Source organism: Castor canadensis, chromosome 14, assembly GCF_047511655.1.
Source record: "Castor canadensis chromosome 14, mCasCan1.hap1v2, whole genome shotgun sequence".
Classification (NCBI taxonomy): Eukaryota; Metazoa; Chordata; class Mammalia; order Rodentia; family Castoridae; genus Castor; species Castor canadensis.
This window is the reverse complement of record NC_133399.1, coordinates 12726544-12743129: the sequence shown is the minus strand read 5'-3', so window position 1 is coordinate 12743129 and position 16586 is coordinate 12726544. Positions and strand designations below refer to the sequence as shown.

Here is a 16586-nt window from a genome sequence, read left to right as displayed (position 1 = left end):
AGTACCAGTCATTGGTCATGATGTCAGGATTATGAGTATTTAAAGTAGCCCTTGATTTTTTTTCTTTCCTTCTTTCTTTCTTTCTTTCTTTCTTTTTTTTTTTTTTTGGTGGTATTGGAGTTTGAACTCATGGCTTCCCACTTGCTGAGGCAGGCACTCTACCACTTGAGCCACTCCACCAGCCCTAAAGAAGGTCTTGTTAAGTCCACCAAAGTTTCTTTTTTCTTTCTGCTTTCTTCCTTTCTCTCCCTTTTCTTTCTTCTTTTGCCTATTGCACACGACTACAATCTTGTTATTCATACTTTACACTGTCAAGGATTTTAAAAAGATTTAAACAATAACAAAGTGTCTTTTTTTTTTTTCTTTTGGCAGCACTGGGGCTTGAATTCAGGGTCTCATGCTTGCTAGGCAGGTGCTCTACCACTTGAGGCATTCTACCAGCCTTTCTGTGTGTGTGTGTGTGTGTGTGTGTGTGTGTGTGTGTGTGTGTCTGTGTGTGTGTGTGTTGGGTTTTTTCAAGCAGGGTCTCAGGAACTGTTTGCTAGGGGCTGACTTTGAATCTTGATCCTCCTGATCTCTTCCTCCTAAGTAGCTAGGATTACAGGTGTGAGACACTTGAGCTCAGCCAAAATGACTTTGTTTGCTGAGACTGAGATTTGAATTCAGGGTTTCAAGCTTGCAAAGCAGGCTCTCTAAGGCTTGAACCACACCTTCAATCCATTTTACTCTGGCTATTTTGGAGGTGAGATCTGTTGAACTATTTCAGGCTGGGCTTGAGCCTGAATCCTCCCTATCTCAGTCCCCCAAGTAGCTAGGATTACAGGCATGAGCCATCAGCACCCAGGACAATTTGTGTTTTATTAACCCACGTATTTCTCATTTCCTTTGTTAATATCCAAAGCTTGTTTCATTCCTCCCCCCTCCCCGTTTTTTTTTTGGTGGCACTAAGGTTTGAACTCAGGGCCTCATGTGTGCTAGGCAGGTGCTCTTAATGCTTGAACCACTCCACTAGCCCCAAAGCTTGTTGCACCCTCTTGCCTCAGTGATCTCTTTCCTGTAGAACAAGTATTCTGATTATAAATTCTTTCACTTTTGCTGATTTGGAGGAGGGGCCTTGTAACAATGGGGAAAGGTACAGCAACAAATGGCTCCCATACAGTGACAAGAAAGTGAGCAGGGCTGGTGGAGTTGTTCAAGTGGTAGAACAAATGAAGAACACTTTACCATCCCATCCTTTCTCTGAAAGTCACAACCTTCAGTAGCATCCAGATTTCCAAAATACCTGCATCAAAGAGATTCTGCTGGTGAAATTGTTTTCTAGGTGGGGAGATAGATTTCTTACAATTCTTTATTTATTGAGGGGGGGAGTGGCATTTGAACTCAGTGCTTTGCACTTGCAAAGCAGACACTCTACAGTTTGAGCTACATCTCCAGTCCATTTTGCTATGATTATTTTGGACATGGGGTCTTGTGAACTATTTGCCTGGGCTCCCCTTGAACAGTGAGTGATCCTCTTGATTTTAGCCTCCCAAGTAGTTCAAACCCCAGTACTGCCTCCCGCCAAACAAAAGAAGGAAAGGAAAATGTAAGCAAATTGTGTAGACTCAGCTGTAGTTCTATTAATTGTATCCCCTATATAATAAAATATTTCAAATCACCACATTGAACCATGTTCTGGAAATAAAAAGGCAGTAATCCTCCCTATTTGTGGCAAGGATATTGTTATTATCCACTCATACTCATTGGGTGTGGATTTCTCAGTGTTGTTCTGAGACCCTTGATGTTTACAACAGGTGACAATCAGTTCTGACTTTTCTGTGTGTCTTCAGTGAAAAGGTGGTATGAAAAGCTAGGGAGAACGGGAACAAATAAAAGGGCCATGGTCCTTACCCAAAGTATTACAAGCTATCCTGGAAGACAGTTTCAAAGAAGAAATGAGGATACATGAGAAAGCCTCAGGTGTGTTCAACCAGGGAACAGTTAAGATGGCATTAAGTGGAAAAACATTAATGCAGAGTTTAGGATTTAGCTGCAGAAATTACTGGCTACATAACTGGGGATGTAAGTGGTGCTCAAATTACTTTTGCTGAACTGACTCCTTAGTTGAGCACATCAATTAACTAAAAACAGGAGAAGCTTGGCATCCCTGCCTCCATGCTCTAAGTCATTCTCTTTACAGTCACTTTGCAATCACCTTGTTTTCCAAAAAGGACAAAACTGATAACATCTTTAGGACAAGGGACTGAAACACCCATAAGGAACAGTGGAGAACTGTAGGACAGGCCACCTCTCCAAATGAGGACAATTACCTATAATGATGAAACTGTAGTCTGGAGCAGGAGCAGTCACTTCATGGAACCAGATTGCTCCCCTCAAGTGGTGATAGCAACAACATCTCTGGAACCTCTCTGGGAACCCTTGGACTGAGATAATGGTCAACCAGAACACACCTGTGACTGACACTGTTTAGCTATTCATACCTTTTGTCCCCTGTCCCCAGTTCTTCTATCTTAAACCTATAACTCATGTCTGTACCCAAAGATGACTGAAGATGAGCTGAGTTTTACTCTGCCTCATCCCGTGGCATGTCCCAAGCCATGTAATAAATCTCCTGTCTTTGCCTTCACCTTGCCTCTTTACTTGGCATTTAGGGACTGGTGGCCAGACCTGGCATATGGAATCTCAGGAGTTTAGGTCTTGGGTCTAAAACTCCTGTTTCAGAGGTGGGATTAGGACAAAGGGAGAGTTTCAAATGGGTAAACCAGAAATGTAATAACTCACTCCCCAGCATAGAATACCTAGTGACAACCATGAAGCCAATGAAGTAGTAGAAAAGGAGAGTATAAATTCAATTTCTCGGGGGTGGGGTGGGACTGGGATTTGAACTCAGGGCTTGTGCACTTGCAAAGCAGGCTCTCTACTGCTTGAGCCACACTTCCAGTCTATTTTGCTCTAGTTATTATAGAGATGGGATCTTGGGAACTCTTTGCCCAGATTGGCCTTGAACCTCGATCCTCCTGGTCTCAACCTCTGGTGTAGTTAGGATTAAGAGTGTGAGTTTTTTCAAAATAACTATCTGCCATTAAAAAAAATCCAATTTACTCTCCTATTTGAAGCTTAAACACAGGATAATGCTGGGTCTTTATTCAAATAATGTGATTGAGATTTTTTTTTGTCTCTTTTTTTTCTCTGTTTTTCTTAGTGTTTTGTCTCTCTTGAATCCTTTGTACTAGTGAGAAAGCTAGTTTTTCCTTGTAGTTAATAATTTAATCCCCCTGTTGGCATGTTATTATTTTCCTGGCTGATGATGTGCAGACTGAGAGATCAGGTTGGAGACATTCTTGTCCATGAAGCCAAGTGCCAGATCCCAAGTTCCTGAAGTGTGACAGCACCAGGCCTTTTGTCCTGGTCCAGTGAGGCCTCACCTAGGCCAGGCACCGCTACTTTTCTGAGATCAGGGGCTGTCTCCTTAGGACACGGAGTGGTGAATTCCTTCAGCAGGCTCCTGGTCTATTTTCCTGATGGAAAAAGCAGCGTCCTCTTTGAAGTGCCAGGAGCAGGCTCTGTTTAATACAATGAATCCGCAGGATGCACTGCATAGGGACTAGAGAGGCGGCCTGTCCTGCAAAGGGGTGTGGCTGGCATCAGTGACCTGGTCCACACTCAGTGGGAGGTAGACAAATCTCTTTTCCTGTCATTCAGGTGCTAGGGGATGGGGCCTGGATTTCTAGCCAATCAGAAGCGGAGAGGGGCGGGAGCTGTACTGACTGTCCAATCAGAGGCCAGCAGGAGGAGGAGCCGCTTTTTAGCCTGCAGGCTGCGTTTTTTTTCTGGCGCCGCCATTATCGCAATGGCACGGGAGGTGGTGAGAGAGACTGCACGGCTCTCCCGTTGTGATCTGCGTGTGCCGCCGGGGCGGTCGGAGGACCCGGGTGCCCGTAGGAGGCGGAAATGGTGAGTGTGACCGGAGTCCCCAGATGATGAGGTTGGAACCGGCCTGAAGTGGCTGTGACAGACCTGGCGTCCCCACGGGAGCTCCAGAGTCTGGGGCCCAAGTCGCCGCTAGCGTGGCCCTCGGTCCCCGGACTGGGGCTGGGTGCCCGGGCGTGACCCTGGCGTCCTGTCCTCTACCTACGGGCGACGCGGCCCAGGTGCGGAGCCCTCTCAGGGCAGCTCCCGCGCCCACCCGAGCCTCGCGTGTCCCCAGACTGCGGTGACGGGGTGCCAATGTCGTTGGGGCTCAGGTGGAAAGGGAGACACCGAGGTGGGGCTTGAGGTTGTCCTTGGGCATAATCGTTGTCATGCTTGACCTGTGTGTCACAGGGTTTACGAACGAAGCGCAGGTGGAGGCGGGACAGCCCCGAGTGCAAGGTCCGCACGGTCTCACGCGCGAGGCCGAGCAGGGCTGTGCTTTCCGGGGAGGAGCGAACAAGGGGGGAAAGAAGGGGGAGAGGAGGGGCTACAGGTGGGCTGGGGATCTTGGGGTCGTGTCAGGCTTTTGTCTGGGGTTGGGATCAAAGAATTGAGCCCAGAGAGTAGCAAAGCGGCAAGGTTTATTGAAAGCGAGAGTAATTCCTTTAAAGGAGAAACGATGTCTGGGGGTCTTTTATGTGGTTTTGGTGCGGCTGTAGGGAAACACCTGGCCTTCTTTGCAGGTGGGGCTGGGCGATTCGCAGATTTGACTGACAGCCAGATGTCATATCACTTATTTCTGACTAAGCTTGCCCATAATTCACTCTAGTTATATGCATGAGATGCAAGTAATATTTATGAAGTCCTAGGTAGAGAAAAGCACCTGAAAGTTACCAAAGGTACAGTTGGGCTACAGGATGCATGCTTTCAGAACTGGTTGGAACCGGTTTTTCTCACTCCCCTCTGCAGGATGCAAGGTACCACAAGCACTGCAGTGTTAAAGGCAAAAGAGGCGATTCTGGATGGTCTGGGGGAGGTTCAGATGTTATCTCCCCAACTAGTATGCACATTGACCCTGTAAGTTCCGGACCCCTATCTCACCTAGACAGTGTTTATGAAATACAGATGGAGTGGGGACCTGAGCTTATTGAAAGGAGGTTGTCAGTGGTGGGGCGACCAAAGGGCAAGGCCTAGCAACACTGCTTTCTAGGGAGGAGCAAACAGGAGGAGAAAGAAAGGGGAAGAGGAGGGCGATGGAGGGGCAGCATCAGCTTCTGAGACAGAAGACACGTCCCTGAGGTCACCTGTCCTTAGGGTGACATAAAGGAGGGGTTATGCTGGCTTAGGCTGAGGGTAGTCAGATCAGAGACCTGGAGGGGGAGAGAAACTTCAGGAAAGTTTGCTTAGTGTTTTGTTTCTGCTGATCAGTTTAGCTAATAATTTTTTGAGACAGTAAGTGGGAAATTGGAGTGTGTGCCTTAGCTTGTTGTAGGTTCAAAAAGGAAGGAACTCTAAATGTAATGAAATCAGAAAGGATTGTAGGATGGTGTACTCTAAGGGATTTGCTGGGCTTTTATAGGGTGGGGGGCAAGGGTAGAGGTCCACCCCTGGGGACTTCCCTAGGATAATTAGCTCATAATTGGCAGGGTGATTGACAGGTTCCTGCAGTTTCCTATGCACATTTCTGGGATTGCCATTCCATAATTTTAATGTTATGCATGAGATACATATGAGGTTTTTAATAGGGAGAAACCACCTAAAAGTTTAGGTTAAGGACAGAAGTGCTGTTTCTGTGCATGGTTTACAGTCTGGTGAGAGCTTTATCTTTTTTTTTTTGTTGTTGTTACTGGAGTTTGAACTCAGGGCCTATACTTTGAGCCATTCCACCAGCCTTTTTTTTTGTGATGGTTTTTTTGAGATAGGGTCTTGCAAACTATTTGCCTAGGCTGGCTTTGAACTTCAGTCCTCCTGATCTCTTCCTCCTGAGTAGCTAGCTAGTATTACAGATGTGAGCCAGTTGTACCCAGCTTGCTCTGCTTATTTTGGAGATGGGGTCTGGAGAACTATTTGCCCAGGTAGACCTTGAACCTCAGCCTCAGTTCTGATCTCAGCCTCCCAAGTGACTGGGCTTATAGGCATGAGCCACTGGCACCCAGCTTCTACCTATTTCTTGTGTGTAATATTATTGATATCTTTTGTCATTATTTTTCTGTGCTTGATTTCAGATTATCTTGCTCTCATTTATATGGATTTATGAAATCCAATGTAGACCACTGAGTTCAGATCTTTGTCTTTTTTTGTAGTGCTGGCATTTGAACTCAGGGCCTAACACTTCCTAAGCAGTCATTCTGCCACTTGAGACACTCCACCAGCCCTTTTTTGTAATGGTTTTTTTCAACATAGGGTCAGATGAGCTTTTTGCCTGGGCTGGTCTCAAACTGTGATCCTTCTGATCTCTGTGTCCTGAGTAGCTAGGATTATAGGCCTGAGCCACCAGCACCCAGCAAGGTCTTTCTTTTCTAGTGTTTGCATTCATTGCTTTTAAGTTTCTCCTCATGAACCGCTTTTTCTGCACAACTGATGTTAAGATCTGTGCTCATTGCACTTAGGAGGTGAAGGCACAGGATTAGAAGATTCAGGCCACTTGGACTACATAAGAGGACCCCATCTTGGAAAAAAACCCAAAAAGATACAGGATCATTTTCAAATACATAACATCTTTTGAGACTTCCCTTTCACATGTGTCATTTCAAAGTTCAAAATTTAATCCATTCCTTGGAGGTTTTCCAATTATGGTTGCGTTATTAATTTCCAGTTTAATTCCTATGTGGTATGAAAGCATGCCTTACATGGTTTCTATTCCTTTAGGTTTTTAAGGACTATTATTATTTTGGGGGCTTGAACTCAGCCTCACACTTACTAGGCAGGCACTCTACCACTTGTGCCACTCCATCAGCCCAAGGACTGTTTTGTTGTTTTGTTTTGTTTTTCTTGACACAGGGTCTGAATGAATAGACCAAGCTTGCCTGAAACTCATCATCCTCCTGCTTCCCCTCCTGAGTCCTGGGATTACAGGCATGCACCACTACACTACTCCTGGCAAGGTAGATTTTGTGGCTCAGAATGCAGTCTGGGTTGGTGAATATCCTTTGTGATCTTGATAAGAGTGTGTATTCTGCAGTTGAATGAAATATACTGCAATATCACATAACTCCATTGGAGGGTGATGCTATTGATTTCAACTATGTGATTGCTAATTTTCTCTTTGGGCTGTCAATTTCTGGTACAGGTGTATTGAAGTCCTCTGATTTAATTGTGGGTCTGTGAATTTTCCTTCTATTGAATTTTTTTTTTTTTTGCCTCATGTGGTTTCATGCTGTGTTTAGGGGATACATATTAAGGAGCATGTCTTCTTGAAAGAACTGAGGCCTTTATCATTGTCTTTATGCCTTGCTATTTTCTTTGAGGTATAGCTTGATTAGTCTCAAATTTATAGAGCCTCCAAAGAGCTTTTGGATTATTGCTAGAATGAAGTCTCTCTCTGCATAGCTTTGTATTTAATCTCTTTGTCTTGGCCTTTTTTTTTTTTTTTTTTTAAGTGGGGCTGGAGTTTGAACTAGGGACTTCAAGGTTTAGGTGCTCTTCTGCTTGAGCCACATCTGCAGGTCATTTTTGCTCTGGACATTTTGGAGGTGGGGTCTTGCAAACTATTTCCCTGGGCCAGTCTCAAATGGAGATCCTCCAATCTCTTGACTTTCAAGTATCTAGGACTACAGACATGAGACATCAGCACCAAGCTGATTTTTTTTGGTGGCACTGAGGCTTGAACTCAGGACCTACACCTTGAGTTGAGCCACTCCACCAGCCCTTTTTCGTGATGGGTTTTCTTGAGATAAGGTCTTGCAAACTATTTGCCTATTTGCTGGGGCTGACTTCTTCCAGATCTCAGTCCCCTGAGTAGCTAGGATTACTGGTTTGAGCCACTGGGCCCATTTTATGTGATTGTTTTGTATTTTCCATTTTTATGTATTTTCTCTCCTCCGTTATGATATGAAGTATACTTGTTTCCTAAATTTTTAAAAGTAATTTTACAGCATTAGCAATATCTATCTGCGAGTAATGTGAATCTAAATTAAAATAACATTATAATAGACTGGAGGTGTAGCTCAAGCAGTAGAGTTCCTGCCTAGCAAGCACAAGGCCCTGAGTTCAAACCCCAGTACTACCAAAAAAAAAAACCAAAAAACATATTACTCCTTCCCATCCCATATGCAGTTACTATAGCTCATTTTCTGTATCAGGAACTATAAGCACCCAGTACTTTGTTGGTATTACCAGTTTGAAAGAATGTTTATTTGTTAATACCGATAAGAACAAAGAAAGTAAAGACTTCTTGTGCTTCTATTTATTTTCTAGCACTGATTTATTTATGTGATCAGAGTTCTTAAATGCTTCTTTCTGAAGAACTTTTCAATAATTTTTCTCTTTTTTGGAGCAATTGGGGTTTGTACTCATGGTCTCACACTTGCTAGGTAGGCTAGGTAGATGGTAGACGCTCAATCACTTGAGCCACTCTGCCAGTTCTTTTTTTTGTGTGTGTTGGGTATTTTTGAGATAGGGTCTTGTGAACTAATTGCCCCAGGGCTGGCTTTGAATTCAGATCCTTCTCAGCTCTGCCTCCTGAGTAGCTAGGATTATAGGTGTGAGCCACTGGCACCTGGCTCAATAATTCTTGAAATGCAGACATACTGTTAATACATTCTCTCAACTTTATTCTATTTTTTTCTCTAGACTACATCGTTTCAGTTCTTTTCATGCATTATTTGATTGTTATGCTTGCTCAAATTCTTTGGAATACTTACAGTGATGGTTTTATTTGTAATACTTTAAACTGACATTTTGTGTGTGTGTGTGGTTCTAGGATTTGAACTCAGGGTGCTTCTCACTTGCAAAACAGATGCTGGCACTCTACCACTTGAGTCACACCTCCAGTCTATTTTGGATATGGGGTCTTGAGAACTATTTGCCCAGGCTGGCCTTGAAACCACAGACCTCTCAAGTAGCCAGAGTTACAGGCATGAGCCACCAGTGCCTTGCACTTGCACAATTTCTTTATGGGAGTTCTAATTTTTTTTCTGGTGTTGGGAATGGAACCCAGGGCCTTATGAATGCTAGGCAAATTCTCTACCATTGAGCTACATCCCCATCCCTCTATGTTAATATCATACCCATTTTCCTGATTTTCTTTGGTTCTTTCACCATGGTTGCCTCCAGCCCTTTGATCACAGGGAAGACGGTTGATTGGAAGTCTTTGTGGTAAGTACAATGTCTGTGGCTTCTGAGAAATGCTTTCTCTCAATTCGTTTTTTTCATTGATGACCTATATTTCCTGCTTCTTCTGTGTTCTTGTCATTGTTTTTATTAGTGTTGTTTACACATGGACATTAGAATAGTCCCATGGGTAACTATGGAAGTTGGATTCTCTTTCTTTTCTGGTGTTATGCAGAAAGTTCAGAATGGATTGGAATTAGGTTCTTCACTTACTCTTGAAGTTGTCTGTGGAAACCTGGTTGGTTAGGCATTTGGGAATTAATTTCCTTTCAAGAGAGTACTTATGCAAAACGAAATTCTTCTGACTTATTTCAAAATAGCCATTTTTTTCCCTCGTTCTGTGGGAAGCAGGAAGTCATTTTCTCTGATCTTCATTATGAGAACCTGGTAGGGTTTCTGAGGGTAACACTGTCTAGTTTGTGGGATCCCCTGAAACTGGACCTCTATAGTTTTTACCACTCAAAGTAGTTCACACTCATCCTTGAGCAGTTCACCGTGACCTACCCTTGTTCTGCTTACAGATTTCTGTTCCAGTAAGTTAAGATTCTCTGGTTCTGCCTCTTTGTCTCCTCAGTTTGGAAACAGGTTTTCCTCTTGTCTTTACTTCTCTGAGTCTAGAAGAGTTGAGAGCCATGTGTGTTTGGTGCACGCCTATAATTCCAGCTTCTTGGTATGCTGAGGAAGGAGGGTTGGAAATTCAAAGCCAGCAAGACTCTATCTCAACAAAAGGGGAGGGGGAGCTTGGTGTAGCTCAAGTGATAGCGCAGGCCTAAGATCTGGGTTCAGTCCCCAGTGCCACACCAAAAAAAGCCATAATAAAGTTGTTACCGAGTTTGTTTTTTTCCTTGTGTGAATGAGAATGTTGCCTTCTGTCTTCCATGCTGGACAGGAAGTGGGAAGTAATGTGAGTTCAGCGTTTAACCCACAGCATTCCACTTCTCTCTGCCCAGATCAAGATAAGGTGATCAGAAATCCTGGGGGCTTCCTCCTTTGCAGCTGGCAGGAGACTCAGACCACTTTAGCCCTCTGCCCATGGGAATGAACTCACATTTCCCTGACAGAGTGAACTCACTTTCCTGATAAGTGCAGTGAAGCCTTGGGAGCTCCTTTTCTTGCTCTGTTAAGACTCTTCCTTTAACCAGGTACCAGTGGCTCAAGCTCAGGAGGCAGAGATAAGGAGGATGGAGGTTGGAAGCCAGCCCCGGGCAAATAGTTCCTGTGACTTTATCTCAAAAATTCCCAACACGAGACAGGGCTGGTGGAGTGATTCAAACCTCAGTACCCAAAACAAAACAAAACAAAACCCTCTCAAGCCCTCAGTTGTGGCCTAATAAGGTTTTGCACATTCTTTTATCTGTGCTACATTGACACACATCTGCAGGTGACCGTTATAATTGGCTTCACAAGTAGGATGCTTAGACCTTGAACACCTACCCCTTTGTCTGTCTTCTGTCCTGTGACTGCCAACCTGGTGACTTTACTCAAACCTGCTGTGACATGCACTACTCTGTATTTTCTCCCAAATCTGTGAATTGAAACTCAAGATTGCTACATTTCAAGACAAACATGCACACAAACTAGGATGTGCTTTTTCATCCTTAATTCTTTGTGTTTATCATCAAAAGACAAAGCTGGCTGTAGTGGTATATGCCTATAATCCCAGCATGAAGGAGACTGAGGCAGGAGAATCATGAGTTTCAGGCAAGCCTAGTCTACATGGTGAGACCCTGTCTCAAAAAACAAAGAAAAAAAGAAATATATTCAAAAGCAAGTGAGGTAAAAGGTTTTGGTACGATTTTAATAGCAATCTAAATATACTTAAGATCCTCATTAAGATTCCTAACATCAGCTGGGTGCTGGTGGCTCATGCCTGTAATCCTAGCTACTTGGTGTTAGAATGAAAGGTGCAGACTGGATAGGTGGGTAGATGGCTCAAAACGCCAGCACAGGGTTTATTGTCGAGAAGTGGTCCTACTGAGCGGGTCCCAGGCAAGAGAGCTGGAGCCCACAGCCGCTTACAGACTGGGGGTGGATAAAGGAGATAGGTGGAGAAGTCCCAGGAAGGTCACTGGACATGATAATCCTCAATGACCCTCTAACCCTCCTGAGATAATGGCTTAAGGGTGGGTCATTCTAGGCCAGGTGAAGTTTCCAATAAGTCACCTTCAAGGCTGGAGGGGGTCCAGTTCTAACATGGCTTCCTTTTGTTCACTCTAATACTTGGGAGGCTGAGATTGATAGCGTTTCGAGGCCAGCCCAGGTAAGTTGTTCTCAAGACTCCGTCTGCAAAACAACCAAAGTAAAATGAACTGGAGGTGTGGCTCAAGCAGTAAGAGTGTCTTCACTGCAAGCATGAAGCCCTGAGTTTAAGCCTCAGCCTCACCAAAAAAAAAGTTCCTAACATGGCTATAGGCAGTCACAACAGATCCCTGCCTAACTTCTGTCATATACCATAAGTGATTCTGTGGTTATTTTTCTTACTTTTCCTATTTCCTTTTCTTTACCATCTGGTATTTTTTACTAAGCAGTGTTGTTTTAGTTTCGCCTCCTTTGAGAAAATGAGTCCTAATGGAATTGCAATGGAAAGGTTTATGAGCATTTTCCGTGCCTAGGAATGTTTCAGAAATGCTAGGGTCTGAGGGTGTGGGCTAGATTATTCATTCCTAGGGTTTCTTTTACTCAGGGTTTTTCAGGCTGACTTTATTTTTTTAACCCCCTCCCCCCTTTGGCAGCTTCATGCTTGCTAGGAAGGCGTTCTTAGTGCTTGAGCCACTCCACCAGCCCCTCAGGTTGACTTTTCTTCTTTTTTTTATGTTCAGTCACAGAACTTTATTTTAAACCAACTGTAAGTACCTAAAGATTAAAAGTCAAAAAGCAGAAAAGCAAACATAAACAGTCATTGTTGTCTATATCATGCTTATTCTAGTGACCAAGAGGAGTTCTAGTGAATGTCAAGCAAAGGATGGCTCTGGACTAGGGACAGTTAAAAGGCTTGTTGCTGCTGCTGTTGTAGTGGTTGGTGGCATTCTTGAAGGAACCCACCTGTTCTTTTTCTCATTTCTCATTTCATGACCTGTTGTCTAAATTGCCAAAGCATCCCTTTTCCTACAGGAAAAGACTAGAAATAAATACTTATGCATAGTGTGTTACCTACTTACTATCATCACAGAAAGTAATATTAAATTAAAAAGTAAACCACTTATTGGAATAGTGCCTGCCGTTGGTGACTCAGTAATGAACTTCATCTCCACTTCCACTTATTACTCTGCCATCTTCAAATTAACAAAACAACCTTGATTAAACCCCACTGGTTAATAGTTTGGTGAGTTAATTCAAACAAGACTCCCAAATCTTATGACATAAGCACTTCGGCATCCTAGAGGCTTATCTGGGCCAAGATAAGTTACCTAGTTTCATGTTAAAGTCCTTAATGTTATAGTTTGAAAGTCCTTTCTGTGTGTTAGACAAGCTGCTGCTTTTCCCCCTCAGAAGATTTTTCAGCATTGGTAGAATTTGTTATTCCTAGTAGCCTTGGTCAAGTATTTTGGTTGACTACTATTTTGGAGGAATTTAGGGGAATTTTTTAAATTTAATTTTAATTTTATGTTTTGATGGTACTGGAGTTTGAACCCAAGGCTTCACGCTTGCTAGGCAGGCACTCTACGGCTTGAGCCACTCTGCCAGCCCTTTTTTTTGTGATGGGTGTTTTTGAGATAGGGCCTTGCAACTGTTTGCCAGGGCTGGTTTTGAACTTCGACTCCTGATCTCTGCCTCCTGAGTAGCTAGGATTACAGGTGTGAGCCAGTGGTGTCCGGCAAATGGTAATTATTTTACTTACTTATTTTTTGGTGGGACTGGGGTTTGAACTCAGGATTTCACACTTGCAAAGCAGATGCTCTACCACTTGAGCCACACCTCCTGAATTTTATAAATATGTATGAGAGATATCTTGGTGACATTGCATCTTTTTATCTTCCTCTTTCCCCCCTTTTCATTCCCTTTTGACATTCCTCAACAAAAGGTTTAAGTAGCATGTTTTCCAAGTTTTTAATTAGTACATGACAACTGTTTTTTTTTTTTTAATGGAGCACTCTATGATATTTCAGTACTTGTTCACAATATGTGATGAATAGATTACATATCCATCATCTCAAACATTTACTATTTCTTTGTGTTAGACACATTAAAAATGTTCTCCTTCCCATTTTGGAGTATATAGTAAATTATTGTCAATGATAGTTACCTAATTTCTCTGCCATATATTTATCTTACCTAGTTTTGAGCTAAATTTGATCTGTAGAGCACCAGGTTCGAGCATACAAATGTTGTCCCTTAGTGTGATCACTGAGGATGTGCCATGATTCCCAGATAACAAGTTGTACCAACTGTCGTGAAATGGAGCTCATTAGCAAATGGACACTAGTTAATAGTGTCCAATAAGCACAATTAGTATGCCCAATAATGAATTCATCATTGCCTTGGGAGATTTTGGGGGCTACTCAGGTGGACTGTTTCTATGGAGCATGTAAGAAAGGTACAAAGTTTTAAGGGGAAAACAGGAAGCAAATGCCGTCCTGCTTGTATGTGTATAAACTGATTAGGCAGACTGAGTTCTTGTCAACTGGATTGGTAAGCTCCTTCTCTTATCAATAAAGGAGGTAGGGTGAGTTAATGAGTATTTGTAAGAATACAAAGTCTTTTTTTTTTTCTTTTTAATTTTTTAATGGTGGTGGTAATGGGGTTTGAACCTGGGGTTCCCCCTTGCAAAGTAAGCACTCTGCCACTTGAGCCACACCCCAGCCCTAAGAATAAAAGTCTTAAGACTGATGGTGTTATCTCTACTTTGTACAGTTGGTGGGAGGACTAGTTTTTTTTGAATCAGAATCTTGCTATGTAGCCCAGTGTGACCTCGAACTTGTGATCCTCCTGCCTCAGTCTCCCATGTGCTAGGATTACAGGTATATACCACCACACTGGCTGATAGCAGCACTTAGAGAAATGCTACATACCATACAATGAGATTTTAGTACATCTCAACTTGCCATTGAGAAATGTGCTTCTCTTCTGCTGTTTGTTCATGGGAATGGTCAACTTGAGCATAAGAAAAGGTATGTGGGAGGGCCTGTGAACCTGTCCACCAGCCAGGTCATGCAGTGGAAGTTTGGGGTTCACAGAGTCTGTGAACTGCCTGGGAATTGAAGTACAGGTCCCCAGATAATGTCAGGCTCACTCTTCTTCCTGAAAATGTATTTGTGATATTTTAGGAGTCAGTGACCCTTGAGGATGTGGCTGTGAATTTCACACAGGTAGAGTGGGCTTTGCTGACACGTTCCCAGAAGAAACTCTACAGAGATGTGATGCGGGAAACCTTCAGGAACCTGGCTGCTGTAGGTAAGGGTGACGTCATCATTCCTTCATTTAGTCAGTTACAAAGCAAGTGCTTTTTTGGGGGGTTGGGGGGGCTACTGGGGTTGAACTTTGAGTCTTGAACTTGCCAGGCAAGTGCTCTACAACTTGAGCCAAGCCCCCAGCCCTTTTTGCTTTTGTTATTTTTCAAATAGGGTCTTACTTTTCTGCCCAGCCTGACTGGGACCACAGTCCTCCTATTTATGCTCCATGTATAGTTGGGATGATAGATGTGTGACATTATGCCCAGCTTTTTATTAGTTGAAATGGACTTTTTGTTTGGGCTGGCCTCGAACTGCAATTCTCCCAATCTCCACATCCTAAGTGGAGGATTACAGGTGTGAGCCATTGTGCCTGGCAAAATAATGTTTCTTGTTCATCAGTGTTCAAAGATTTGGAACATGAAAATGGAATACCTTGGTGAATAAATTCAGCATGGTTGCAATGTAGCATGAACCTAGAACTTCATAATTCTTCTATAATGTAATGATTTTTCTGTGTCTACATTGTAGGACAAAAATGGGGAGACCAGACCATCAAAGATGTATACAGAGATCCTAAGAAAAGTCGAAGGTAATTTTTACTCATAAAAGAAAGCAATGGTCCTCAAGAAATTTGAAGTGGCAAGAAATATTTAAGACAAGCACACTAAACAAATAATCTCAACCCTGAAATAATTAGCTATGAAAAATTCCACCAAAACTGCATATAGGTTGGACATCCTCATTTCAAAAATTCAGGATCCTAAAGGCTCAGATACCCTAAACTTTTTGATCCTGAGCATGATGTCACAAGTAATACTTTGGATGGTTTAATGTATGTGAACTTTTGTTTCATGTAAAAAAAATTAATAAAACTGCATGAAATTACTTTCAGGCTTTGGGTATAAGTTCTAAACATAAATAAATTTCATACTTACACTAGAATCCAACAATTTTTTTGGTGGTATTGGGTTTTGAACTCAAGGCCCCATGCTTGATATATAGGAGCTCTACCACCTGAGCCATTCTGCCAGTCCTGTTTTGTGTTGGGTATTTTTGAGATACAGTCTTGCTTTTATTGCCCAGTTGGCCTCAAATCTCTATCTTCCTGATCTCTGCCTCCTCAGTAGCTGGGATTACAGGCATGAACCACCAGTGCCTGGCTTGATCCCATGCATCTTAGATGAAGAACACTCAAAATCTGCTCTTTCCTGTGACCTAGTTGTTCATTGTTTGGAAGAGTCAACTTGGAAACAGAACTGGGAAACCTCTTGTGAGGTTTGATGGTACTGCTTTGATTACTTTGGTAACAGTTGATACGAAGCCATCATGCCCAGCATTCTGTCCAAGAGTGTTTGCATGGTTTATATGGGTTGAAAAGCCTAAACATTCTCTAATGGTGTTAAATGTAAGTCTAGCCAGGTGATCCTAGCTACTCAGGAGAACAGAGGATCACAGTTCTAAGCCAACCTGGGCAAATAGTTCTCGAGACCCTGTCTTGAAAAAACCCATCACACCAGCTGCGGCTAGTGGAGTGGCTCAAGGTGTAGGTCCCAAGTTCAAACCCCAGAACTAGGGGGAAAAGAAAGTAAGTCTAATTCCTATTAATAGATGTAAAATCATTAATATCTCTTTGTAATGTATGGCTCTTTCATTGCAGAAGACAAGTGTTGAAGAGATGTGAACATGAAGAAAGTAGACAACGCGGAAAAATGTTCAGCTGGAATCTAGAGTATATCATGAACATGAAAACTGGAATAAAACCATGTGAAACCCATGTGTGTGGACAAGCATGCACTGGCCATTTATCCTATGAGAGGCATATTGTATCTGACTCAGGACACACTAAGAGACCCTATAAGTGTAAAAAGTGTGGTAAAGCCTTTAAGTGGCCCTGTGACCTTCGAAATCATGAAAGAACTCACACTGGAGAGAAACCTTATAAATGTCAGCAAT

The 16586-nt window shown here is 42.9% G+C and overlaps 1 long non-coding RNA gene across 2 annotated transcripts; it reads left to right on the top strand.

Annotated features, from left to right (window-relative positions):
• Positions 1-3937: 3937 nt before the first annotated feature.
• On the top strand, positions 3938-14635 carry LOC141416665 (uncharacterized). Of its 2 annotated transcripts, none has more exons than XR_012441285.1 (2): positions 3938-3954; positions 14508-14635. It is a non-coding gene; the product is annotated as an uncharacterized lncRNA (long non-coding RNA). The 2 variants fall into 2 exon arrangements; XR_012441284.1 differs by lacking the exon at positions 3938-3954 and adding an exon at positions 7023-9228.
• The last annotated feature ends 1951 nt before the right edge of the window (positions 14636-16586 follow it).